This window comes from Nannobrachium achirus (assembly GCF_963921795.1).
Source record: "Nannobrachium achirus genome assembly, chromosome: 1".
NCBI classification, from domain to species: Eukaryota; Metazoa; Chordata; class Actinopteri; order Myctophiformes; family Myctophidae; genus Nannobrachium; species Nannobrachium achirus.
In genome coordinates, this window is record NC_137810.1 from 15,589,157 (window position 1) to 15,616,092 (window position 26,936).

General features: G+C 40.7%; 1 protein-coding gene across 1 annotated transcript in view; it reads left to right on the forward strand.

The window, feature by feature from the left end:
- Positions 1–10,177: 10,177 nt before the first annotated feature.
- lpp (LIM domain containing preferred translocation partner in lipoma) overlaps positions 10,178–26,936 on the forward strand; it is a 219,893-nt gene continuing 203,134 nt past the window's right edge. Inside the window, 2 exon segments of the mRNA XM_080727235.1 lie at positions 10,178–10,276; positions 17,602–17,673. The gene's annotated coding sequence lies outside the window, so the exon portion shown is untranslated.

Below are 26,936 nucleotides of genomic sequence, written 5' to 3' on the forward strand. Positions count from 1 at the left end.
GTGGGAACTAGGAGTAAAATACTTTAAAAGTAAAGCCAAAAAAGCTGTTAATTGTAAACTAGGACCTTTGACCCATCCTAAATCATTTTTTAAAAAGAATTAACCACTGTTATTATCCCATATTTTGTAAACACAGCTTTAATCACGTTAAAGCCTTAGGGCCACTATAGAGCTGAATTTACTTCGGTTCAGCTCTTTCTAAACTACAATATGACGTCATATTCGGCAACAGTCCGCCATTCCGAAACACCGCTATTCCGAAGCAGGGTTAGGGTTAGGTTTAGGGTTAGGGTTAGGGTTAGGGGTAGGGTTAGGGGTAGGCTTAGGGTAAGGGTTAGGGTTAGGGTTAGGGGTAGGGTTAGGGTTAGAAGTCAACGTTCGGAATAGCGGTGTTAGGTTAGAAGTCAACGTTCGGAATAGCGGTGTTTCGGAAAGGCGGGGTGTAACCCGCTTAAGTTGTGACTCCCCGAACCGAACCGAAATAAATTCGTCTCTAAAAGTGGAGTATGCATTGGCCCTTATACTTCATTGACTTGGGTCCCCCAGGGGGGAGCTGACGTGTGAGCTTGTAGATCTGCTATTTTCACAGAATGTCACAGAACAGGGAAGCTTGGGTTCATGAGGTTAAATGTAATCTCTACCTAATGTATTGCTTGCTAAATGCAGTATCCTATCAATGTGTGATCTTGATGTCTGATGTTGAACTCTGTACACATCAAAGGGAAGCTTTTAACTACTGTTAACATGTTTGATTCTCACATTGCCGTGTGTGACAATAATGTGAAGAATTATTGTGTCTCATGCATTCATCACACATGCTGTCGTTTCCATATTTCAGAGAGAAATATGTATGTCTCAATGGGAGCAACAGAAGAAAGAAAATCAGTTAAATATAAACACAGATTTAAAACAAAGGCCTTATATTGCCTCAGTGGCAACATTTAGTTTTCAAAATTGTTTGCTCTTCGTTCCAGGTATGAGTGACACAAAAGCAAACAGCTGTCTGCTTTCAGCAGAGGGTGCATTTTTGTGTTTAGTGTACAGTGCACAGTGAAATCCTTACTGTTAATTTGTCCCTTACGGGTTAAATGAACACTCAGGATTGTACTGAGTACTACTGTATACTGAACTATGTTCAAGTCAACATGGGATACTCTGGTCCAGAGTGGCCTAATAATCAAACAGCCAATCCTGATAAATCCAAATGATTCCATCACATCATCTGACAGGATCAAGAGCTCATAACAATCTGAGCTCTTTGGGATGCTGAGGGTTAATGACCTCATTGAACTGCGTGCTTCCCTATATGATCCTGGGATACCGTTACCACCAAGCAGCTTAAAGAGGCTCATCAATGAAAGCAGACAACACATTATTTCCTGCGACTGTTAATAAACCATATCTATTGAGCTGACCGGAGTACCCCAGGACCCTATACTCGGTCCACTCCTTTTTTCCTTTTACACCAAATCTCTTCACTGAAAATAGTCGACCTACGTATAAGCTCTAAATTCGCTGAATGTTCGTGCTAGAATAGGGATGCTAGGATTTCCTACTCTCGCCTATGGTCATGAAGTGTGGGTCATGACCGAAAGTATAAGGTCGCGGGTGCAAGCGGACGAAATGGGTTTCCTCAGACGGGTGGCTGGTATCTCCCTTAGAGATAGGGTGAGAAGTTCAGTCACCAAAGAGAGACTTGGAGTAGAACCGCTGCTCCTACACTTGGAAAGGAGTCAGCTTAGGTGGTTCGGGCATCTAGTACGGATGCCCCCCGAGCGCCTTCCTAGGAAGGTCCTCGATGCGCGTCTCACTGGGATTATATCTCCAAACTGGCTTGGGAACGCCTCTGTATACTCCCTGAGGGAGTGGAGGAAGTTGCTCAGGATAAGGAAATCTGGAGGTCTCAGTTGGAACTGTTACCCCCGTGACTCGATTCCGGATAAGCGGTTGAAGATGGATGGATGAAGTATATTGCCAACAGACAGGTGTAGAGGTGTTAATGAGGGATAAACAGTTAGAGAACTTTGACTGACAGGGCTAGTCGTCTATCCATTCTTCATCTCTGGTGATGGTTAAGTGGATGGCTTGGCAGTGCATGAGTGACCTTAATCATCAGAGGGATATTTGGGTTTTATTCTGCAGTGATGCGCTGCATGCGGTCATCGCTACATTGAACTGGTTGCTGGCAAGCGTAAAAAAAGAAGAGTGGGGGCACGCTTTGGTTTGCAAAGTGTAATCCATATCATCCCGTTACGGAGGCTCAGTCTGCCTGCTGCTGTCCCCAGGCTAAACAACGCCAAACACATTTTGATGCTGATAATGATGTTGGATTGCACTTGTCGTCTGATGTAATTTCGGTCCGCGTCAAACCAACAAGAGAAGGGGGCTCAGCTGAATTCTTTGAAAGGGAATCATTTCTAGTTGGAACCTTCTAGATTCAAATGCGATTTGATTTAATGACATGTTTATTTTGGGGGTTTTAAGTGCTAATAGGCATTGGCTTTTCCCATGGCAATGTGAGGGCAACAATTCACAGCGCCCTTCCCTCCGGCTCCACAAGATGATTTCCCCTGAGCGTGAGCAAAAGACATATTGGCAAGCCTAATCCAAAATATTGCCAGAAAGTTATAACCAGTGACCATGCTTCTTCTACAGATCAATTTAGCACTCACTTTCCTCTCCATGCCAATATACTCCACTGCTACCACAACTTCTGCAAACATCCAGAACTCAGAAGCTTCAATATTAGTTTCTCTTTAACCACTTAAACCCTATTGACAAGGGTTCCGCAAGGCAGGGGTCTATACTTGGTCCCCTTCCTTTTTCCCCAATACACCAAATCTCTTCGACGAAATAGACGATCTACAAGCTCACAGCGCCACATGTTGTGAGCTTTGTAGATTGGCCATTGTTTGCGATGACATCAAATAGGGACACTTACGGTTCATGTAGTTTAAGATACATTGTTATTTTTTGCAATTAAATATCATAACTCAATCATCATCAGATAGCCCTTCAGATGACATCATCTACATGTCAGTTTGAGGTTTCGGCGCTGCCATGAACTGCTTAGACGCAGTTCCCTGGAGCAACATTGGGCTGTTTTGCTTTCACGATAACCTTTGTGAGGCCATCCCATCTGCAATTATCGTGTCAGTAAAGGATATGCGTCTGTCATTTTACTCACCTGCTATCATGGCAATCTGTAATCTAGCTGACTAGTGTGAACTAACCTTGTTTCATGTAAACGTGGAGCTCCTACCATTATCCACGGCAGCTGCTATCAGCTCTAATAAAGGTCAGGAGTGCCTAATCTCACGATTTGCATTAGCTGGCATTTATAGAGTGATGGGGAAAATACATTTCTGTCAGACACGTGATACACACGAGAGATAATTCCAAGTGATAGCTTTGTCTGTGCACATTCTAAGATTTTTGTTGTTTCCTTTAACGGCACTGAACTACAAGTGATTTGCTGCATCAGGTGCATTATGGCACTGAACTACTGTTCAAGAACAGAATGTGGGATCTGCTGCATCAGGTAAAATACCTTCCTCAGCTGACCGAGTCACTCAGGTCTGTTTTATTTACAAACTCATGCCTAGCTGAAAGGGCATACAGTATTATGCAAAATAAAGAGCGAGCTTCAAAAAAACAGGTATGCAGATTCAGAAAGGATGTTGTCTTTTTGTTAAGATTCTCATAATTTTGCTGGGTTTGCCGTTACACTGAGAAACTAAGTGACAATGACAATGACATTTTTAAACAAAATGATACATGTACACATGCCTCTCTTGAATTAATGTAGACCAGTTACATGCTAACTGCAACCTCTGACTGGCACCTTTGCAAACATGTCTGCAGTATGTGTGCTTGAACCTCGAACCCCACACAATCCTATTCTGTTGTACCTGTGCTGCCACCTGGAAAGGACCCGATTGAATGAGTGAAGTATGGACATTTCAAATAAGCAAGATTACACCAAGAAGCTACATGCAATATCAACCATACGTTAAAGGTATATTCAGTGATTGTATTTCATTCAAATAAAAATATAATTGGTACATTTTTCATTCATTCTCCTCACTAGAATGTGTGCTGACCATATAAGGACTTCCACCATGGCCTGTGTTACGAGCATAGCTAGATTCGGTTTTCAGAGGTGGCCAGCCAGTCCTCGACTAATCAGGGTAGAGTATGGCCCTAGTTATGTTATGATGTTTAGTTATGATGGTCAAAATAAAAGTGTTGAGAACCACAGTCGCTCTGAATTAAGAATGTGTGCTAAATGCCTAGATTGTAAACTACTGAACTCATAAAATGCCAGTGTCTCGTAGTAAATCAGTATCATACATATCCTGAAGCTGGAGACGTAGGCCTACCTATATTCAGTGATTTGGTCTAATGATCAAAACGAGAACATTATAATGGTGTAAAAAATCTATACAAAACTAAACATTTCCACGCTGTAAGGCCAGTAAGGGACAAGATGACCCCCGGCCACTTTCATTATCACTGAATACACCTTTAACTGCATTTAACCACACATTTTGACTGACCTCCTTCTCTACATACAATACTTGGTAACATAGTTACAGACAGGTCAGGCACATGTATTTTCTGTTACCTTATCTTAACCACATGTATACCCTAGTGTCCCTCATGTCATAATAGGCGAACATTCTGCTAAAATAGGCAAATGTTCTGCAAAAATAGCAAACCTATAAGCTCATAAGACATCACAATGTGCTTGTAGATCGGCTATTTTGGGCAAAGAGATTTGGTGTCGCGGGAATAAAGGATAGGACCAAGCTACCTCTGTGGGACCCCAGTGAACTAGGTAGACCTATATAAGTTTTAAGTGGTTAATGATGTCGAACATGTTCTATTTTCATGCTTGAGCTTGGATAAGGGGTGGATTTAAGATAAGAATTCGTGTTCAACTCTTCTCAGAACCATTACACTGTACATTGTACAAACTAAACACAGTTGTAGTGATGGCATGTGTGCTTCAATACTTCATTCACAGTCAATACTATGAACTCGTTTTTTCTCAACTGGCTTTGACAGGGACGACATCCTGTGACACACTTTTAGGTCCCAACCCACTAGCTGAGAGGTAAAATGCGGTAAAATATGGGATAGCAGAGCAGGTGTTACCCGTTCCCTTCTGCTGAAAATATCTATTTAAAAACAAGTGCCATGTTAGATGATACACCCTAAAACTGATATGATACAAAGGCAAATCCTGCTTTAAAAAAGCAACAAGAAAGCAAGGCACATGAGTTCTGAACAGTTCTGTCGGAAATGTATAAACCTTAGCTGTAGGCATGGATTGTCTCTCCATCTGCCATTTTAATACATATTTACATGCTAAAACACAAGAATTAGAATTCATTAGTGTAATCTGAGGTATAGATCTAGATCAGGGGTTGTTTGATTAGTAGCTTTAGGACATGGTTTTTGTAGTGAGTCTGCCTGTCTCATCCTTTTGTTTTCCCTTATTTGCCATGACTTTTTGTGATATGGTCGCGCCTGCTTCCAGATTAGCCTCTGCTATCTCTACTCTCACTGACAGAGTATACATAGAGTATTTACCCGACAGTGTTGTATTTCTGTTGTTTATTCTTTCCTTTTGGGGTGCAAAGAAAATACATTTTTCAACAAAATACCAAATTGTGTTATGTTCCATTAATACTTCTTCGTGATATATTTATTTATGTTCCAACAAGGAATGCAATGTGAATGCTGATGCGTTACTTGATGCCGTAACCAATGTATACCCGTCTAATTTCCTGAACATTGTGCTCTGATACCTGAGATACATGACCATCCTGACACGAGGAGGAGATATTTTCATTTTCTTATTTTTACATGTACGTAGTAAGACTAGTCTAGTGCCCACAGCACATGCTTGTCCTCACTCAATTCTGAGGAAGTCATTGTCTGTGCAGCTGCTCCATCTCTTTATGAGTTGTAGCTAGATCAGAGGAAGTGGTACAGTATGGGGGAGAACAGTGTCACAGCAACCAAATAAAACAGGATATCCGACGTTGGAAGAATTGGCAAAAGTTCTTGTAACAAATAGAAGTGTTACAGATGTTTATCTTTGTAAAAGGATTTTTGTACTGCTGATAGTGTGTGATAATGTGTGATTGTGTGTCTGTGTGCGTGCGTGTGTGTGGATGGAGTAGATCAATCAAATGTTAAGCAACATTACGAATTCCCAAACAATTCAATAATATGGATTATTACTGGTTGTGGTGGTGCCTGATGTGGAGATGTTACTGTACACCGAGAAGTCATATCAGTGACATGGGTAAAGACCATTCCCGAGCTACTGTACATCAAAGAGTTGCTGATTTGCTCTCATCATGAGCATGTTAATTGGCGCTTGATTGATAAACTGTGTTCACAGGCAATGGCAAGTGTAGTCTTAACTGTTTCAGGGTCTCTTTTTGAAATCGGCTTTAACAGTGGAAGAAGAATCACTTGCAGGCCCATTAGAAAATTGCCAGTGTGCACATTTGCGAATAAGCTGTCACACATTACAAATGAGATTACCTTTTCAGTGTGTGCCCTGGAACTTGTAGATGCGGGGATCATGGGTGAAACGCCAAAATAGCTGCAAACGTTTAGTTTATCAGCGTGCTAGATCTTCAAGTGCTGTTTTCATGGTGTCTTCATGCATGGCATGCTCGCAGCACTAGGTAATCAGTTGTAGTAAACTATAAAGTATGAAGAGAGAAAGCTCACTGTGAAAGTTGCCTTTATGCAATAGACCTCTAGAATCACAGAGCAGTCATTTCTCTAAAAAATATGGGCTCACATTGCGACACATGAGCTTGTAAATGTGCTATTTTCAAAAAATAAAACATTTAAATTGAAAAATAATTTGAAACATTTTGACATTCAAAAAATAAAATAAATAAATAAATAAAAGGTTTTGTCAAAAAAAGAAAACCAGGGTTAACTGCTTTAGATTTGATACCACTGGAATACAACAGCAAGCACAGCCTACAATCAAAGGGGAAATAGCAGTTATCATATTTGCATGAAATCAAGAACATGCAAACCAACAGTCTATTCTGCATGGCAGATCACTGAGGTCAGGCAAAACATATGCCAGAGCTCTGTTGGATATCACACAGCTGCTTGCATCAAAGATCAGAGTGAAGCTGGAGCATTTGAGTACACAAAGTGCATTTCTAAGCAACTAGAAGCAGTGCTCTTCCGAGCACAGGTCTCCACCAGGCTGTGTGTCCTGGTGGTGCTACTGTATAATAGGCCAATGTAAAAAGGGTGGCATATGTTCTTCACCATAGATCTTTCATGGAAATCGGACGCTGCATGCATGATTTGAAGCATTGTGTTCCAAAAATTTGTTTTGCTAAAGGCTACCTGCTGGTGGCGCTATAACAGGCCAATGTGAAAAAAGGTAGCTTTTGTTCCTTGACCTAGTGGGAATATGTGTGGCAAATTTCACGGTAATCGCAAGCTGCGTTGATGATTTGAAGCATTTTGTTCAAAAACGGAGCAATCCTGCAAACTTTGGAAGCTAATATTAGCCAATCAGGATGGAATATGAAATATCAGACGGATCGGACTTGATCACATGACTATAGAGATACTGTGTACCGATTTGCGTGATTTTTGGATAAAATCTCAAGGAGTAATATCCAAAAATGTGTTTTACATAAGTCGGTCCAAAGGTGGCGCTATAAAAGGCTGGTGTGAAAGATGCAGGGCAAAGGTTTATCCTTAGCCTCTAGGGAGTGCGCTTACAAAGTTTGAAACTAATCGGTGGAGTTATAGGTAAAACCACAAATCGGCCTGTTATAGCGCCACCATGAGGCTGATTTAAAAAAAAATAAGTGGCTTTTCTTCCTCGGCCTAGTGGGAACGTGTGTGCGCGATTTCATGATGATTGCACTTTGCGTTTGGGATTTGAGGCATTTTGTTCAAAACGGCTCAATCCTACCAACTTTGGAAGCCAATCTTAGCCAATCCGGATGGAATATGCAAAATCGGACAGATCCGTGTCGATCACATGACTGTCGAGATGCTGCCTACCGATTTGTAGGATTTTTTGACAAAATCTGTAAGAGTAGTGCACAGAAATGTGTTTTGTGAACATCGGCCACTAGGTGGCGCTAGAAAAGGCCCATTTGAAAAATTTAGGGCAGAGGTTCTAGATTGGCATCCAGGGAGTGTGTGTGCTCACTTTGGCAGCGACCGGGCCAACGGCGACTGAGATTAGGTGCTCACAAACTGCGAGGACGCACGGACGGACGGACGGACGGACGCACGGACGCACGCACGGACGGACACACGGACGGAGGGGAAAACATACTCTCCCCCAAGCCTTCGGCTGGTGGAGACAATAAGCATGATAGTGCACTAATGCTTGTTCTCCATGGCTCCATGAGACAGTGCAGTTTACCTCACATTGGGAGCACTGCAATGATGAACAAGGTGCACTGCAATGATGAACAAGGTGTTTGAATTAAAATGTGTTACAAACTTGAACACATGAACCCATTATGTTTTACATACCTATCTAATCTCACGAAGGAAATTCAGTTTTCAGCTTCACAGGGGAGCGCAGAGGGGGAGCATATCTTTCTCAGGGACACCTCGACACATTGCTGAGAGCTGGAATCGTACCTGGGACCTCCGGAGTCCAAGGCGGTCTCACTAACCATTCAGCTATGGCCCCCCATATAGAATTCCTATTCTGGGAATGTCGTCATTGGAAAATATTAGGTGAAAATAGGCAAACATTTCACAAAAGTAGCAGATCTATAATGTTGATCGGCTATTTTTGGCAAAGAGCTTTAGAGGTCTATTTGGTTAAACACAATGATACAAGATTTTCTATGGGTATATAGCAAAAATAGCAAGGTAGCTTTCTAGCACCTTGCAGCTGCAAAGCCTGGTGACCTAGGCCACAGCAGTTTATGTCTGTCTGCAGCAAATTATGTGAGGAAAAGCTAGGACTTCTCCCCGGAAAGATGTCACTGTTGAATTAGTTTTCGTACCATATATCATACATGTATTAATACACATACATGAAAAATAAGGCAAAAATGGGTCTCATTATTACAAATGGTAGCTCTAATAACCTGCTTTGTAATTTAATTTGGCTCAGTTTTGGTACTTTGGGAGTGAAACCCTTCCCAAGAGACAGACTGGGGGAAGCATGCATCAAAAGCAGCAGCCAGGAGGAGGAAATAATGAGGACGTCACTAAGCGTCCATAAAATGCAGAGCCACTGCCAAATTTTACTGATAATGATATTTTGAGTGAAAATGGTTGAGCCTGACTGTGAGAGACAGCAACCACAAAAAGTGACATTACAGGAAGAACGTTACGTTACTGTTTTCAACACAGTAAAATAACCACACGGCAGAGGGCCCATGTGGTACATTTTGGTTACAAGCGATATTTTCTGTGAAAAATGTTTTGCGTGGATTGGAGCTATTTAAAACTTGTTTTAACCAATACATAGCTCTCACATCCCCTTCAAATGTAGGGCAAGAGATAAAGGAACAACTTAAAGAATCAGGGTACCTTTCGAGGTACACTGTTTTGACTGTACTCTATTTGCAATGCTCTGGGCAATAAATATTACATTAAATTGTACGTTAATAATATAAGTGTCCTTGTATTTGTTTAAAGGGAGCTCAGCATGGGTAATAGCTCAAAGGAGTTTACCTGGGTGGATCTTCTTCCACACCTGACTGACATGACATCACAGCCTTGAGTATGGAACAGATGGGGGCGTGGCTGATGTAGCTGTTGAAACACAGATTTCCAAAGTGTTTATTGTTTATGAGAAAGGCAAGTTATTACATACCCCCCCCCCCCCCCCCATCCCCTCCCCACATTTTTTGAATTCACAACATTTAAAATGATCTGTTGCCCTGTCTGTAACATTGGGGATTTTTTACTGTGCAGTGAGTTCACCAGTGTATTTAATGTATCTATTTATGTGCACAATTACTCAGCTTCCCAGAGTTGTCATCAGTCGCGGCCCATGATGCATCATTTATATTCTTGACCATGTTTGCACAACAATCCAAAGTCACACAGTGGAGGGAACAGTAGATACATCTGGCCTACTGCCTTACAAGGGCAAATATCTCCAACCACTGAGTCGGCTGGAATTTCAACCCGTGACGTCACCGCCTACTACTCTCCCAGAATTTGGAAAAAGAAGTTTCACTTTTTGGTGGGATTTGAATCTGTGTGTGTGTTATTCCTAGAAAGCGAGGTAAGCCGAACGATTACAACTTCATTTTGTGTGACAGAATAGTGTACGCGTGTGTGTGTGTTTGTTCAGTAGACGAGACGGACGCGGCTGCTGTTTAGAACGGCTAGAGTTGGTGTTGGAAGTAGCTTATATGCTCCACAATGTTTCTTCCTTGTTAGAATGATATGGAATTTACTGTAGTTCAGGATGAGGGCGTGGGCTCACAAACAGCCGTAGCCTTGGCTCGCGTTAGCGAAAGGGAAGGCAAGCGAGGGGGTAAAACTAATAAAAAATGCGAGTCGTTAAAAACGGCAGCCCATCGTCAACTATCCGCTGTAAATGTGAAACGTTGTGTGGCTCGGTGAAAGTTTTGTTTTGGGATAGACGTGGATCTGCGGACCCCGGGCCGGGCGGTCGCTCTGTTAAACTGTTGCTGTTTTTAGCCAGCTGAACAATGCGGAAGAAACGCTTGTCACACCGCTGCAGAAACATGATGCTTCTCTCTATCTGCACAGGAATGTGTAGGCTGCTCATAATACACAGGCCTATGTTTTTGTAGCGCTCTGTACAATGTTGACACACCTTTTTTAATAAGGGAAATGGCTTTGCATATAAAATATTGCTACCAACTGAATTCTGTGCCGTATTTACGACAGGACCATAATCATTACTCCACATTTTTTGGGTGATTAACGATATGATGACCTGGATGCTTTCATTATGGTTGTCGTGGTCTACCGTTGTCAGATGATAAAAAGTTAGTTGATACAAATATCATTCATAACTGCACTTGCTGCACACCTATCGATTTGACTAGACACAGGCTGGCTGTAAAGGTAGCTATACATTTTCAAGAAATGACCATTATAACTACAATACAGGCCCACAGGGACAGCCTTTGTTTGGAAGAGGGAGATGAAGGGCTTTGACATGACAGCCATCACATTATATGTGACACAATGGCCTATTTAAAGGCTCTGTCTATCTATAACCAAACTGTTTTAGAATATATCACTTTCTTTGTCTTGGCTGGCCTACTCCTTCATCTCATTACACTGTACAGCAGGCTCAGGGATCACCTGATGTCAAAGTCACTAGTGTATTTCAGTGCAACCTGTGGTGGTATTCTTTCTTCGGAAGTTGCTCATAATGGAAATGTTTTCTGTAGTGGTCTAAATTTCAGCTGTATACTGAGATGTTATTTTTAGATAGCCCCTGTGAAGCACGCTTTGAAAGTTTCTTCAACTCTCATACTTATGGTATCAACAGAGTTAGAGAGTACTGTAGAAGTAACTACAGTATGAATGAGTCTTGAGTCTCAGTGCAAGAGTCTGAGTCTACACTACAGTAGGTCCCCAGCTGAAAAAAAGTTGGATAAGCGGTCTAGACGAGTGATTCTCAAACTTGTATTTTAAGCACCCCCAGTTTGGTATGTATTATTAGACCATGGACCCCATAACTCTCTTGGACTTACTGATTTGGAATCGGGGTCCCCAGACCCCCACCCTGAGAACCTGACCTAGACTTCAGATATTGCTCAGCCAAAAAAATGGCACATAACATGCTGAAAATTCATCTCCCTCGCCTGTTGAAAAGATTGAATATGAATTCAAACTTGTACTTTGATATGAATTTCAAATCAATAAGCTCCCCCTGAGATCTTCATCAAACTGAATTTATCTGTGTCATTCCCACACATTTCTTGAGTCAGGCAACATTAAACAGAGCTGTCTTTAAAATCTCCTGTTAGAAAGGACACATTTTGACAGTTTCAGCGATGTTCAAGTTTAAAGCCTAGTAGTCCCGCAACTGCCTTTGAGCCCAGCCCCCCTGGTAGGTTTTGTCAAGCTGTTCTACTACTGTACGTGTTCAATGGCATAATTTTAATGAGCATGACTGGAATGAACAGATCCATACCCGCACATTCTCACGCTTAAAACATTAGAGTAAAACATTGTAAGGAGGATCTTTTACGTCCTTAAGTGTTACCCTAATCCAGAAGCGTACTTTTAGAAGAAAAAAAAGCACTAAACAATGTGCTTATTCAACTCATTGCTGCTAACCTTTTTAAAGGGATATTTCACATTCAAACACGTTTGGGGTCATTTTAACGTCTACTCGGGCATAAAAGAGCACCCCAGACAGTTTTTAAGTTGCTTAATTCAGTATTCATATTTGGTATTCATTTTAACAGACACACCCCCTTCTTAATTTATAGACTACATTTTAATCATGTTAGATTCATTTAAAACACCTGTACTTGGTTCTGGTGACTTTTATAGTCCCTGGGCCATGTTTTTCATTTACGTTTTTGATTTACTTTTTATATATTTTTGGAAAAATGGAAAATAAGATCATACTCTGTAACTTTTTACACAGTAAGATTAAGATAAAAAGGGAATGCTGCAGGACCCTATATTTTGAAATGTAACAACAGGTCAAAGCCTTTATTAACAGTAAAATAAACAAATAATTACATTTCTGGTATTTTTCGGGGGTCTACAGTACAGTACATTATTTTGTGAAAGAAGAAAAATAGAATTTAATGTTGCTTTGAGAAGTAGTCAAAAAGCCTACTGTATGTATGTATGTATGTATGTATGTATGCATGTATGTATGTATGTATGTATGTAAGGAATCGTTATTGTGGAAAAATATCCCAGTGAAAGCAGGGTGGACTGGGCATCTGGCATAACGGCATATGCCCGGTGGGCCAACCATTAGTGGGCCACCAAAAATCTTTTGCCCCCGTTTTGAGTGAAAGATATCAAAGATTGAAGTGTGATTTTAATCTCCTGCTTTAAAGGAAAATTCCAGAATAAAACATATTAATCCTTAATCAGCCTTTTATCACGTCTGTACATACCTGGTATGATGGATTTTTATCATAGTCCTTCCAGTTTTTACTTCTCCTGGACTCCTCAGATCTCTCTCCCACAGCCAAAACGGCGGTCAATTGTGGTTCTCCCAAAGCGCTAATTTTCACCGCTGCAAAGTTACTTTTTTCTTCATAAATCTGCTATTTATAGTTCATTGAGAGCCAGTAATCCACTGTTTTATCGCGGGTTGAGGGAAATGGCCGTTGTTGACATGATCCCAATAGTACTCACAGAAGAAGAATGAAGTCTCGCGTCTCGCGTGATTACCGCGTTTCCTTTAGCTTTTTCTTTAGCGCAAAAGAAAGCTTTCTCCTGGAGTTATTACAGCCAGTATGTACACAACAAGGCATCGTGGTATATATATAAAAAATAAGAAAGCAGAAGAATATAATCTAGTTAGTCTATTGATCGCTAGAATCTAGTAATATGACTGAGAAGGATTCATAACAAAGCATTTTAACGGACTTCCTGTAGTCATAAGGTAATTCTATTACCTTTATTTGTTTTATTTTTTCCTCAATACATTTCTTCGATTTTATTTATTATTTATTTATGGAATTACTTATAAAATAACTTTGACGTGTATTATTATTTGTAAACAATGTAGGCTACAATATAATCACAAAATAATCGTATTTTCCTCAAGACATTCTGCAATGCCTCACCAAATAAACGTTAGGTAAAAAGTACCTCATGAAAGACACGTTTCTGTGGTCATGAAGTAATTTTTACCTAAAGTTTATTTGGTGAGGCATTGCAGAATGTCTTGAGGAAAATACGATTATTTTGTGATTATATTGTAGCCTACATTGTTTACAAATAATAATACACGTCAAAGTTATTTTATAAGTAATTCCATAAATAAATAATAAATAAAATCGAAGAAATATATTGAGGAAAAAATAAAATAAATAAAGGTAATAGAATTACCTTATGACTACAGGAAGTCCGTTAAAATGCTTTGTTATGAATCCTTCTCAGTCATATTACTAGATTCTAGCGATCAATAGACTAACTAGATTATATTCTTCTGCTTTCTTATTTTTTATATATATACCACGATGCCTTGTTGTGTACATACTGGCTGTAATAACTCCAGGAGAAAGCTTTCTTTTGCGCTAAAGAAAAAGCTAAAGGAAACGCGGTAATCACGCGAGACGCGAGACTTCATTCTTCTTCTGTGAGTACTATTGGGATCATGTCAACAACGGCCATTTCCCTCAACCCGCGATAAAACAGTGGATTACTGGCTCTCAATGAACTATAAATAGCAGATTTATGAAGAAAAAAGTAACTTTGCAGCGGTGAAAATTAGCGCTTTGGGAGAACCACAATTGACCGCCGTTTTGGCTGTGGGAGAGAGATCTGAGGAGTCCAGGAGAAGTAAAAACTGGAAGGACTATGATAAAAATCCATCATACCAGGTATGTACAGACGTGATAAAAGGCTGATTAAGGATTAATATGTTTTATTCTGGAATTTTCCTTTAAGAGCAATGAACACAACAAAGTAAATTCAGTTGTTCATTTTGTTGACTGAACACTGAACAGTTATCAGTCAGACTCATAATTGTCAGACTAGACTACTTGGATGGATGATTCATTTTACATTGACCACCACACCCACACGTCAATGACACACAGTTATTGCAAAGGCAGAGACATTTTTGACTGTAAAATTCCTTTTCTAGTATGTATTTATATGGCCTACGTTGTTCTGAAAAATGTTGTGTATTGACACTGGCGTTAAAGAACCATACCGGTGGTGTGGCATATTTAGTGCTACTACTCGGTATACAGTAAACAGTAGTTGGCACTGCTGTCGCTGCCAACCATTTTCCAAAGCATACTACTGTACCATAGTTTTAGTTTTTCAGTATGGTATGAAACATCTTCTTGCAGAGGCTGGAAACTGATGGATAATCCAACACACAATTCAATAACAGTTCAATGAAGTGTACACTTCATTGCACTGTTAATTCAATAACAGTTCAATGAAGTGTACACTTCATTGCACTGTTATTTTTGAGCGGTGGTCACACCGTCTCCTATACGTGGCCGTGTGTGTGGGTATGCGTCCGGCCGTCTGTGTCTGTATGTAGCCTGCAGTTCCTTTTGTGACCACACATGTTAAGGGAGGGGCACTGTTGTTCACACACACACACACACACACACACACACACACACACACACACACACACACACACACATGATGGATGGATGGATGGATGGATGGATGATGGATGGATGATGGATGGATGATGGATGGATGGATGATGGATGGATGGATGGATGGATGGATGGATGATGGATGATGGATGGATGGATGGATGGATGATGGATGATGGATGGATGGATGGATGGATGATGGATGGATGGATGGATGGATTGATGGATGGATGGATGATGGATGGATGGATGATGGGTGGATGATGGATGGATGGATGGATGATGGATGGATGGATGGATGGATGATGGATATATATATATATATATATATATATATTTGTTTTGCTGTTGCGCAGCCTCCACGACCACCGCTCAGTTCACACGGGTGTGATTTTTTGTCAACATCATGATATTGTTGTGTTTTAAAGTAATGCATTTTGAAGTGTGGATTCATTTGAAAATTGTAACCGAAATTAGTCCCTGGAAAAAAGATTGATTTACTTAGACCTATTAACTGCACAAGAAGTTTAGCTAAGATTGTCAATTAGTTTAGTTTGATAACTTTTTAATGACTTGGGAGAAATCGTAAGCAAACACTCAATTGAAAAATAAAGCTATTAAAGGAATACTTCACCCCCAAAGACCATACCAAACGGGACCCAGTGCCTCCCTGCTTGGCACTCGGCAAGTCCCTGTGACATACTAGCGTCATGTCCAGGTGGTGTACTTGTACATCAAGTCACGCTACAAAAACAGGAGATAGGCTCCTGTCCTATGGACCTCATGGATCACTCGGCAAGGCTTACTTTCTTTTCACCCCCAAATTACTTTTTTTGCATCAATTAGTCACCCTGTGAAGCCTTGAATTTATAGAGATATTATTTCTTGACACGATTCCTTCAATGTGAATGAAGATTCCAAAAACAAAGAAAATACTTGAAGAAAATATGGCTTCAAAATGAACAGCAGCAAATCGGTGTAAAAAAATCTGTTTATAATCTCCAAATCAACTCACGGTATTATACATGAGTCTTGTATCCAGTCCGCGTCCTCATTACTTCCAAAACACAACTTTTTCTCGGAAACTTAACTAATTAAAACACTTCCAGTGTAAACATTGTCATGCATGAATGAGGAATACCTGGGCATGCGCTAGGGGTTCAAGTTGAACCGTTCAACGTGAGCCGAGTTCATTCATACAGACTTGCACGCTCAGGCACACTCCTTGCTCGTGCATGACAGCATTTATTCCGGAAGTGTTTAATTAGGAAACCTTTAATTAATTAATTCAAGGCTTCACTGGGTGAGAAATTGCTTTAAAAAATTACGGGAAAACTAGCTTGGATTATGTACAATAGCTATATGACCGAAGCTGTGAATAGACATATATTTATGCTGCTTTGGTCCTTAACACTGTTTTCCTATTATTTATGTTTCCTGTATAATGTAACGAGTTGCAATTGAAGTATATTTACTAAAATCCATGATGTTAAGTCCAATCTTTTCCAATGATGAATGGTTCTGGAAGCATGTCCCCGAACTAATGTCCACAGTTTGGTCCACTTGGACCATTTCATTTGTCTTAAGAGGACACGCTTGGACTTAGATGCGAGCCGGTGTTTTGCGCCAAAAATAGCAGATCTGTCACGTCACAGACACTTTGTGAGTTTGTAGATCTGTGTAACCACGTGTAAATCAAGCATTAATGTATTACTGAATGATCTGCACAGCCAAACTATAAATCAGGTATTGCTGTGACTGTTGACCTGTTCGTCCAGCTTGTACATACTAGTAGGACGCCTAAGGGCGAAAAGCGACCTCGCCCTAAAGGGCGAGGTTGCTTTTCTAACTTATAGACTATACATGTCAGTCTAACCAATGTGGCCGGTTCTACAGACAGGGATCTCCATAGATGGGCATAAAAGGGATTGTATGTGACCGATGTGGCCTCCATATATGGGCATTCCTATATGAAGTCCTGTTAGGGGAACCACACTAACAGAATCCCTTTTATGCCCATATATGGAGATCCATGTCTGTAGAACCAACCACACTGGTTATACTGACATGTACAGTATGTATATTGCCATTCACAGATATGGGCTTGATGACATCAGGGATCTCCATATATGGGCATAAACGGGATTCTGTTAGTGTGGGTCCCCTGACGTCAGAGCGTGACAGTCAATCAACAATAAAAGACCCAGACAGACCCAGACAGATACGGTCAAGATGTGAGGGTAAATAAATACGATAAATGTGCTAGATGAGTAACACAGAGCTCTCTTTTTTTCCTAAGGATCTCAGATATCAAAGTCCAGTGACGAAGTCTATCAGCTGGAAGGCCCATTAAACCCTGAGAGGAGAAAAGGTATGGCAACGCTTTCTCTGCTTTAATCTGTCTTGCTGTTATACTGTATGTTGGTCACTCTGACCATAATGGAAATATTGTTTATATTCCCTGTGCTAGGATTAGGATCATGTATCCTTTTTTCCCCCCTGAAACCTGATGTCAGTAGCACAATTAGAGAATAGAGCTTGTGAATGGATTATTTTAACTAAAATCTGGGCAGGTTGTGGAAATGTACAAGCAATGCTCAACATCCCCTCAGGAACTACTGTTGAAATTCCCTTGTGCAGTGCATGCTCTTCATCAGGCCACTTACTTATTTTTTTTAAAACAAATGTACATGGACATCCATGTATATTTCTTCTTTTCAATATTTCAGTCTTAGAGATATCACGGCAATGGCCTGTACTCTCCAGGGACTTGGATAAAGGAGGGTCTACTGTCACTGTCTGTTACATCCAATTCAGGCTGTGCCATGTATTGTTCTCTCTTGTCTGCAGTTAATATTGCCATAACCTCCACTGACCTACTGCTCTCATGGGGAGAAGGCATACTTTAATTATACCTCTTTAATCACTGGAAGACATTCTATATGACAGGATGGCGCCCTCGCAGTAAATGGGTTATCATTACCTGTTAATCCCGCCCTGGTGGTTTGATTAATAAAGAAGGATAATGTTTCTGACTGTATATGAATGTGCTTATACACGCCTTCCTCTTTCTTGCTCTTAGACATACAGTTCAGAAGGCAGGGGGTTCAAAATGACATGCACTGCTGCCATAACTGTGCACACTGGTTTGCACGGCATGATGTATGATTCCTATATATGGGCCTATATATGTGCAGGTGGCAAATATGGGAAATGTACTCTTTGGTCTAGCGCTTGATTTACTGAATACACAATCCTGCTGACTACAAAATAAGATGTAACATACATCTGTAAAAACATCATTTTAAATTGTTTGGGCCAATTTTAAATGGTTTTCTGTTCAGTAGACTGCTTGATTTAGAAGCATTAAGTTTCTGTTGTGGCGAGACTCCATCCATCCTGCTGCCAAATCCGCGGCAGCAAATTCCCATGCTGCTGTGTGTGCCTCTGTCTGTTCTGCCTGGCAGGCAGACACTCTGTTACCCATCTTAGGTCAGACGCAAACGCAAATCAATCGTGAACCGTTCCCCTACAATCATCATCATTATTATTATTATTCCTCATGAAAGGTATGCACCACAGAACCAGTAGCGTTGAGTGGCCCTGGCACGCCAAATAACACATTCCCGGCGAAAAGCAAGCTGAATTGATATTGCCCTCAATACTACTTTCCTCATATTTTCTCCATATTTGGAAATGTTTACCTCCTCATGATGGCTCACAGAGCTTAGGGAGAGGGGATGTGAGTCACTGTAGAAGGGTTTGCAAGGGCTCCTCTCCCTCACACGGGTGAAGAAGAGGAGCCATCCAAGTAGACTGACATCCCCTAAACGTAGTAGCTTCATAGGCTGCAGTGATCTACAGAGGACTTGTGAGTAGCATGCTGTGCTCATCATTTCTATATAGTTTATGTCGTTTTGGATCCCTACAGGTCCGCTTTTACACTCTCAGTTAAAATGTACAGTTTGGGTTTTACTGTGTAAAAAGCGGGGCTATTGGTTTATCCCTGTGGGGGCAAGAAAAACTGTTCACCAAGTCTTGGCAATAAATCAGACTTGTGGATATGCACATGTTAATTGTCTCTCTGTTCTAGTTGCCTCTGAGTTGGTGTGATCATTGCGTCAATTAGGCTTTGCTCAATATTAGTTGCCTGTTGCCCTGTCTCTAACTTATCTTTATGTCAATTAACTTTTGCTCACTAGTTGCCTCTCTGCTTCTAACTTGACTTATCTTTGTGTCAATTAGCTTTTGCTCACGAGGCATTTCAGTCTATGGCAGCTAAGATTTACATGTTTTATTCTGTGATGACTGATTATACTCTGATCATGCTTTATTCACTTTGATTGATTTGTGATGAAGGTCAGCAGGGGGGCTCAGTTTTGCCCTATGCACATATTTGATGTGACACTGCAGGGGTTCCTGTGAAAAGGAAACACCCACGGAGTGGCTACTTTTACATTTTGCTTAGGAAAAGATGGACATGAGTTTCATGCTTCCAATACTCATCCTGGCTCATCCAACATTTAGTAGTTCAATGGTCTCTGCTGTTTTGCATCAGTGTAATAGGCTGTTCTTGATGGAAACCTACTGTATAGCTACTGTGTATGCAAGTTCTTTTTTAAGGCTGTTCAGCATTTTTATTAGACAGAGGACAGTATTGAGACAGGAAAGCAGTAGAGCGATGAGGGAGACATGACAGGAACCACACTCAGGTCCTTTGGCTCACTAGGAGCATGCGGTCAGCGCTAACTGGTGAAGTCGCCTGCCACCCCAGTACGCACGTTTTTGAGAGAATATTGTATTAGTAGGGGGGGGGGGGGTCCCATCTACAACTTGACCCTATTAAAAAACATTGAATAGTGCTGTTTATCTGTAATATTGTTAGAGCTTATGGTCTGTGATAACAAACTGGGTGATCAGGCACTAAAGTCCAAATGTTGAAGTTTCCTAAAGCCTGGAATTTGACACAATTGTGTGTGTTTACAATACTTTTTTTTATGATATTGAGAAGTGATAGTTAGACATCAGCTAGGAATCAGAATTGATACGATTTTGTTGATGCCAATGCCATTAACGATTCTGCTTATCTGTTCGATTCTTTCTCGATTCCCTCACTGATTTTGGGTGAACTTTCAGTGTGGAAGAAGAGTAGGTCTTCCCAAGTTCTCAAATGTTTTTTTTTTATCTCTGACTTTGAACTCTGTAGAAATAGTAGAAAATACTTGCCTGCTTAATAACATTTGAACATGTTTATATAAATTACAATGCTCCAATGCTCCTTATCTTTTCCTGTAAGCAGCGTAGACACAACGTCATTATTTTGCAATGAGCAACTGTCAGAAAAACATGCAAGAATTTCTAAAAGGATTTGATAAATCAGAGGCATTAATGTCGATTCTCAGAGTTAACGATTCCGATTATCTAACGATTGCGGTTCTTTATTCCCACCCTCAATCTCCACCACTCTGACCTTTCTCTTGGCTTTTTACGGAGATGTTTGAAGCATTACCGGCAGGCACCTCACAATTAGCTTTCAAGCACACTTCACAAGTAGAGGGGAATAGGTAAATGTGCCGGAATCTTACACTGCAAAGGCTGACGTTGATGTCTTTAATGATGGCATGGTGTGATAATCTAATTAAGTTTATCTTAAAGTTACACAAGGGCTTTTATCGTCTTTCATCCCCGGGGGTAGTCAACCCATTTGCTTCACAGTCTAATAGTCTATCAGTCTATCTTCATTCCATTTTTCTCTCATTTTTAGGAGACACTAATCATATTCTACTGGTTCCCTTCTATTTGTATTTCATTTTAAAACCCACTTCCTTGGCTAGTTCAGTTACAGTAGTTACTGAAAATGTATTGGGAAAACTAAGAAGGCCTGTATTTATTACAGAATGTTTAATATTTAAAAAGCCATTTCATTTAATAGGTTAGTTTGTGGTTGCATTACAAACGTATTATTCACGTACAAAACAAACATTTTTTTTTTTTCATAATTTCATTATACAGTACCTTTCATCAATGTATGCACATAATGTAAATGCAAAATGTCTAACTGTATCCTGTCTATAAACTTGCTGTAGACTTAGTTTATTTACCAATGGCAGTCCTAATAAAAAAATATATTTAATAGCCTGAAGACATCTAACAGAGATCTAGCAAATCTGCTGCATCTCGATATCATCAATAAATAAATAAATCCCGTATGAGATCAAGATTACTGGATGACATGTCTGACACCATCCTTGGAAAATGGGCTTGAGACCTCATTCATAGCTCAAAGCAATCACGTAATGAAGATCATGATTGTGGGATTTGAGTTCAGTAACTCTTCAGCTTGTTTGATAAACAGTCAGCAACACTGATCACAGTATCACATTAGTGCCTGGCAGGCACCTCTTCAAAACGTTTGTTTCTTCCAAATGAATCTTGTCAACAAATGAAGGCATGATTAACACTTAACAGGACTAAGGAGACTAGCTAAAGAGGGGGCGATTATCTGTATTATTGAGAATCACTTTAAACATCTGATTGGTTTCTATTTTGTTGTTAAGACTCTTGACTGCTGTAGAGTTAATAATGCCTTACAAAAGATTTTCCCCAATTAAAGATTGGGTCCAAAGTAGGGGTCGACCAATATGGGATTTTCATGTTCGATTTCGATGTCGATAAGTCGTGATCAAAGAGGGCCAATAACCGATATTATGAACCGATATGCATTTTAAGTGAAAAAAGAAAAAAAATATATGTACCCCAATTTTAAATAGTGGTAATTAATTTATATATTTTTCCCATCCTAAATGTCTAGAGGTTCACATCTAGTCGCCATCTATTATTACATTCCTCCTATTGCCGCATCCCACTTCCAAGCCCATTCACGCCCACTTCACGTCGACATCAACTCATAGCTAGATCAGATGTATGTCGGTAGAACTCACGGAATACCGCCCATAACGCTATCATTCGCCCCCCATCGCCATGGTGACCGCCGTCCATTGGCTCATTCCCAGCTATGGGACCGGCGGATCCAATTTCAACCGAGGGGGGCGTAGCCACACACACACACACACACACACACACACACACACACACACACAGCCCCTAGAGAGCGCAGCCCCTCCGAGAGAGACAGAGAGAGAGAAGCACGGCAGCAGACTCCCCGCTCCAGTCATGTAATGTCAGGCTGCTCCTCGCCAGTCTAGATGTCTCATTCACAGAGCTTTTCCCGTTAACAACGTGGCGAGGGGGGCTAGACAGGAGCCGCGACTTTCTAGTATACTAGAATATAGGGGCAGTGTGTGTGAGGAGGACCGTGGGTGCGTTAACTCGATGCAATGAGTGTTGTACCGATTCATGGATTGGTGCTGTTTGTGTAATTCTAAATTTGCGTTAATATTTTTTTCAGCGTTAAAAACATATTCCGCAGCAGGAAATCGGTGAAAATCAGTCACCAAGATGCAAAAAATATATATATATATATATATATCGGGAAAAAATCTACTTTTTTTTCTCGATATCGATATTTTGCGATATTAATAAATGTTATGAATATTGACTTCGATTATCGCCCGTTTCGATAATCGGTCGATCCCTAGTCCAAAGTGTGATGTGTTGTGATTTGTGAAGCTTTTTGTTGTTGTTGTTGGCAAGACTACTGTATCAGGACTATAATGCATTTATAATGCGTTTAATGCACTTATAGAAGGCAAGCTAACATCTATTTTATAAATGTTTATAATCATGTATGACATCTTATAACAATGTTTCTGAAGTATTTTAAGTGCTAGCCATAATGCATTATAAGCTCAGTGGAACAGCACATAAATACCACGTAAGACGTAGAGGTCGGGTCTATAATGCATTATAATTGCATTTATAAGGCTTCATAACACTCATTAGACACTTTATAACAGACATATAACTTAATACTTATGTGCTGTTCAACTGAGTTTATAGTGCATTATGATCCATGACTTATAATATGTCATAAACAGTTGTTGTCATTCTATCACATTCTAACTTATACCAGTAAGACTCCCTAATCGAGAGATAAGCGACTGTCAGGTCGGCAACCTCATGGTGGCGCTAGAAGAGGGGCATGTGAGAAATCGGGGGCGGAGGTTGTGGTTTGCCAGCCAAGGAGTGTGTGTGTGCAAAGTTTGGCATGGATAGGGGCAACAGTGCTGGAGATTAGAGTAAGGCCAAAAGTTTGACGTGGCGGACAGACTGACTGACAGAGGGACTGACTGACTGACAGACAGCCGGTGGAGGTTTTCATAATAACTTTCATAATAATGCATCATAAATGTTGTTATAAGTCGTCCTACATGATTATAACCGAAGAGATGAACAAAGCCAGCATGTTTGTTTGTATGCGGGGGGGTAGAACTTAGTGATGACTTAGTTTGGCTACATTTGTCCTAAACTTCAGTCATTTAAATAAACTCGTACTGTACTGTACTATTCTTTATTCCTCTGAATGCAGTATCCCTTCCCAGTACATCAATGAAGATTTCATTTGGATGTTTGAGGAATTGTGGATCCTAGACAGTTGTTTTCAAAAGCTGTACTAACCTCTAAAACCTTTTGGTGCATTGTACAGTTCAAGTCATTCCTCATTCATGTAACACAGACGCATAGTGAAGTGAAAAGGCTTTTTCTTGGGCTCACAGAACACGATTGAAACGGAATACAATTGTATACAAGCTGTATGGACAATAAACGCAAAAGATGAATTATCATTGAATGGTAGGTAAATGAATATTTTGTGTGTTCTTCTAAATCAAATAAAAAAGAAGAACCTGGCTCGACTTGACTTGGAAGACAATGACTCCCGACTCGACTCGACTTGAGACACGCTGACTCGCACGACTTGCCGCTACGCCACTCACCAAAGCAGTCGTGAACGCCACGCTATAGGTTCACACTTTTATTGATTGATTGATTTGATTGATTGGAGACAGGCATGTAAGCGAGAGCACAAGCACTATGATCAGACTGGGCACCGACCACACACACACACAGACACAGCACGAATGGCTACTGCTGCCCCCCAGCCTGATACAGCCACTGCCGGTTCTGCTGCTGCAGTTCCAAAAGTTGTGCAGTTTGCATATAAAAACTTCCACTCCGATGGTAAACAGAGGATCGCTCAATGCAAGATATGCAACACTAAACTCAAAGACAAAGAGGGAACGACGTCAAACTTTGTCCGCCACTTGAAGACGGCGCATGAAGAGAAGTGAAACCAAACATAAGAACATAACATTATTAGAAGTGTGTGCGCGTGTGCATGTGTGTGTTGGTGATATACTGTCGGTCGTACATTTTTTGAACATTAATAATAAGACAACAATGTCACTCACCACTGTCACGAACGTTGATCTCTGACTGCATAAATAATATCCAATTATCCATCATGGTAGCAAGCCTCCGTCTTCCAACACTTTATCACTTTTCATAACATACATCCAGTCGTCAGCAGGGTTAAGAACTTCACTAAATAACTCCCACGCAAAAGCTTTATTCCTTCTCATTTAGCCTCCGCCAAGTTTTGCTTAGCTAGAGTTGAATTTAGTCCACTCCACTCCGTTATATTCCAGTTTGTCGCTGGAGCGTGTCGCTGTTACTACATGTCATCTTTTCGACACCTGACTCTATGGTCGAAATAATGTCCGTTCGGAAAAGTGAGATTGCCCCGTATCCTTTTGGAACATGGTGGGACCCCAAACAAATACACGTGTAGTGGAGTATAGGCAGCTAAATTTGTGCCTGATGAGAAATGACATTAATATACAGTACTAGTAGTACAAAACAAAGCATGCACGTTAAGATTAGTGTGTCTTGTTTGTTTTTGTTTTTAAAGCAATAGGCCTGTAGCAGTATTAAATAAATTTAAATAAATGTTGCAAAATGTTGAAAATAAACATTTGTCAAACATGCCATTTCTTTAATGGAGTGTAGCCTTTGCCATCTACCTAGGTTCTAAATGATCAGACATGTAATGGATAAATGAATAGCTTTTAAGCTGTATACTACTGGTTTAATTCATGCAGAGTTGCAGACTAATCTGCATGGTATTTTTTGACATTTACTTTAGGAAGAAAGGTTTCTCTCTTCAAGATATAAACCTGAGATATAACCTGTGACTCGACTTGAAAAGCGTGTGACTTTGTGACTTGACTCGACGCGACTTGACTCGACGCGACTTGACATGACAACCTTGTGACTCGACTCGACTTGACTTGACATAACCTTGTGACTCGACTTGACTTGACTTGCCCACAACAGAAAAAACTTGAGACTTGCTTGAGACTTGCGACCAAATGACTTGCTACTCGACTTGGACTCGGATCAGAGGGACTTGTACAATTGTCTGCCCACTTCCAAATGGAGTATTGCAAGTTATTTTTGGATTAATACTAACCTGGAGAGTTCACTCTGTAGTTGAAAATGTCGGGATCTTCAAAGTCGGCACTCTTAAATGCATAGCAGTAAAGACAGTGATGTCACTGAAAAGCGACAGGTTCTCTGTCTACCGTTTATTTAAATCAATATAGTCTTCAGTTCATGTAGGATTAATACCAGTAAGACTCCCTGATCGGGAGATAAGCGACCGCCAGGTCGCAGCGTGATTTTAGGCCAAAATGTGTAGGAGCAGTGTCCAAAAATGTGTTTGAAAGAATCGGCCTGACGGTGGCGCTATATGGGACAGATTCATGTTGATGACATGAGTGTAGACATACTGTGTAGCGATTTGCGTGATTTTAGGGCAAAATCTGTAGGAGTAGTGTCGAAAAATGTGTTTTAAAAAATCGGCCTGAAGGTGGCGCTAAATGGGACAGATCCATGTTGATGACATGAGTGTAGAGCAAGTGTGTACCGATTTGCATGATTTTAGGGCAAAATTTGTAGGAGCAGTGTCCAAAAATGTGTTTGAAAAAAATCGGCCTGATGGTGGCGCTATATGGGACAGATCCATGTTGATGACATGAGTGTAGACATACTGTGTAGCAATTTGCGTGATTTTAGGGCGAAATCTGTAGGAGTAGTGTCCAAAAATGTGTTTAAAAAAAATCGGCCTGAAGGTGGCGCTAAATGGGACAGATCCATGTTTATGAGATGAGTGTAGACATACTGTGTACGGATTTGCGTGATTTTAGGGCAACAATTGTAGGAGCAGTGTCCAAAAATGTGTTTTGCAAGAATCGGCCTCATGGTAGCGCTAGAAGAGGGCCATGTGAGAATTGATGGGTGGAGGTTGTGGTTTGGCAGGCAAGGAGTGTGATCGGGGCAGCGGTTGCGGAGATATGAGCAGGGCAAAAGTGTGACGTGTGACGGACAGACGGACAGCTGGTCGAGGTTTTGACAGTAACTGCGACCTGACGGTCGCAATTAGGCTAACCACAGTTGAATTGCAATGACTTTCTATGGGCTGGCTTGCAGTACACCGTTCTCCCTTACCCGAAGAAGTGAGATGCGATAATTTCCCAAAATAGATAGCCTAATTATACAAGAGAAACAAGCGTATCTGGGTATTGAAAACCTCAAGGGATGCGTCCATGACGCGTGTACCATGCGGCCACTTAAACTTAAAATTTCCAATGCTAGCACTTTTGACCCACTGATGAA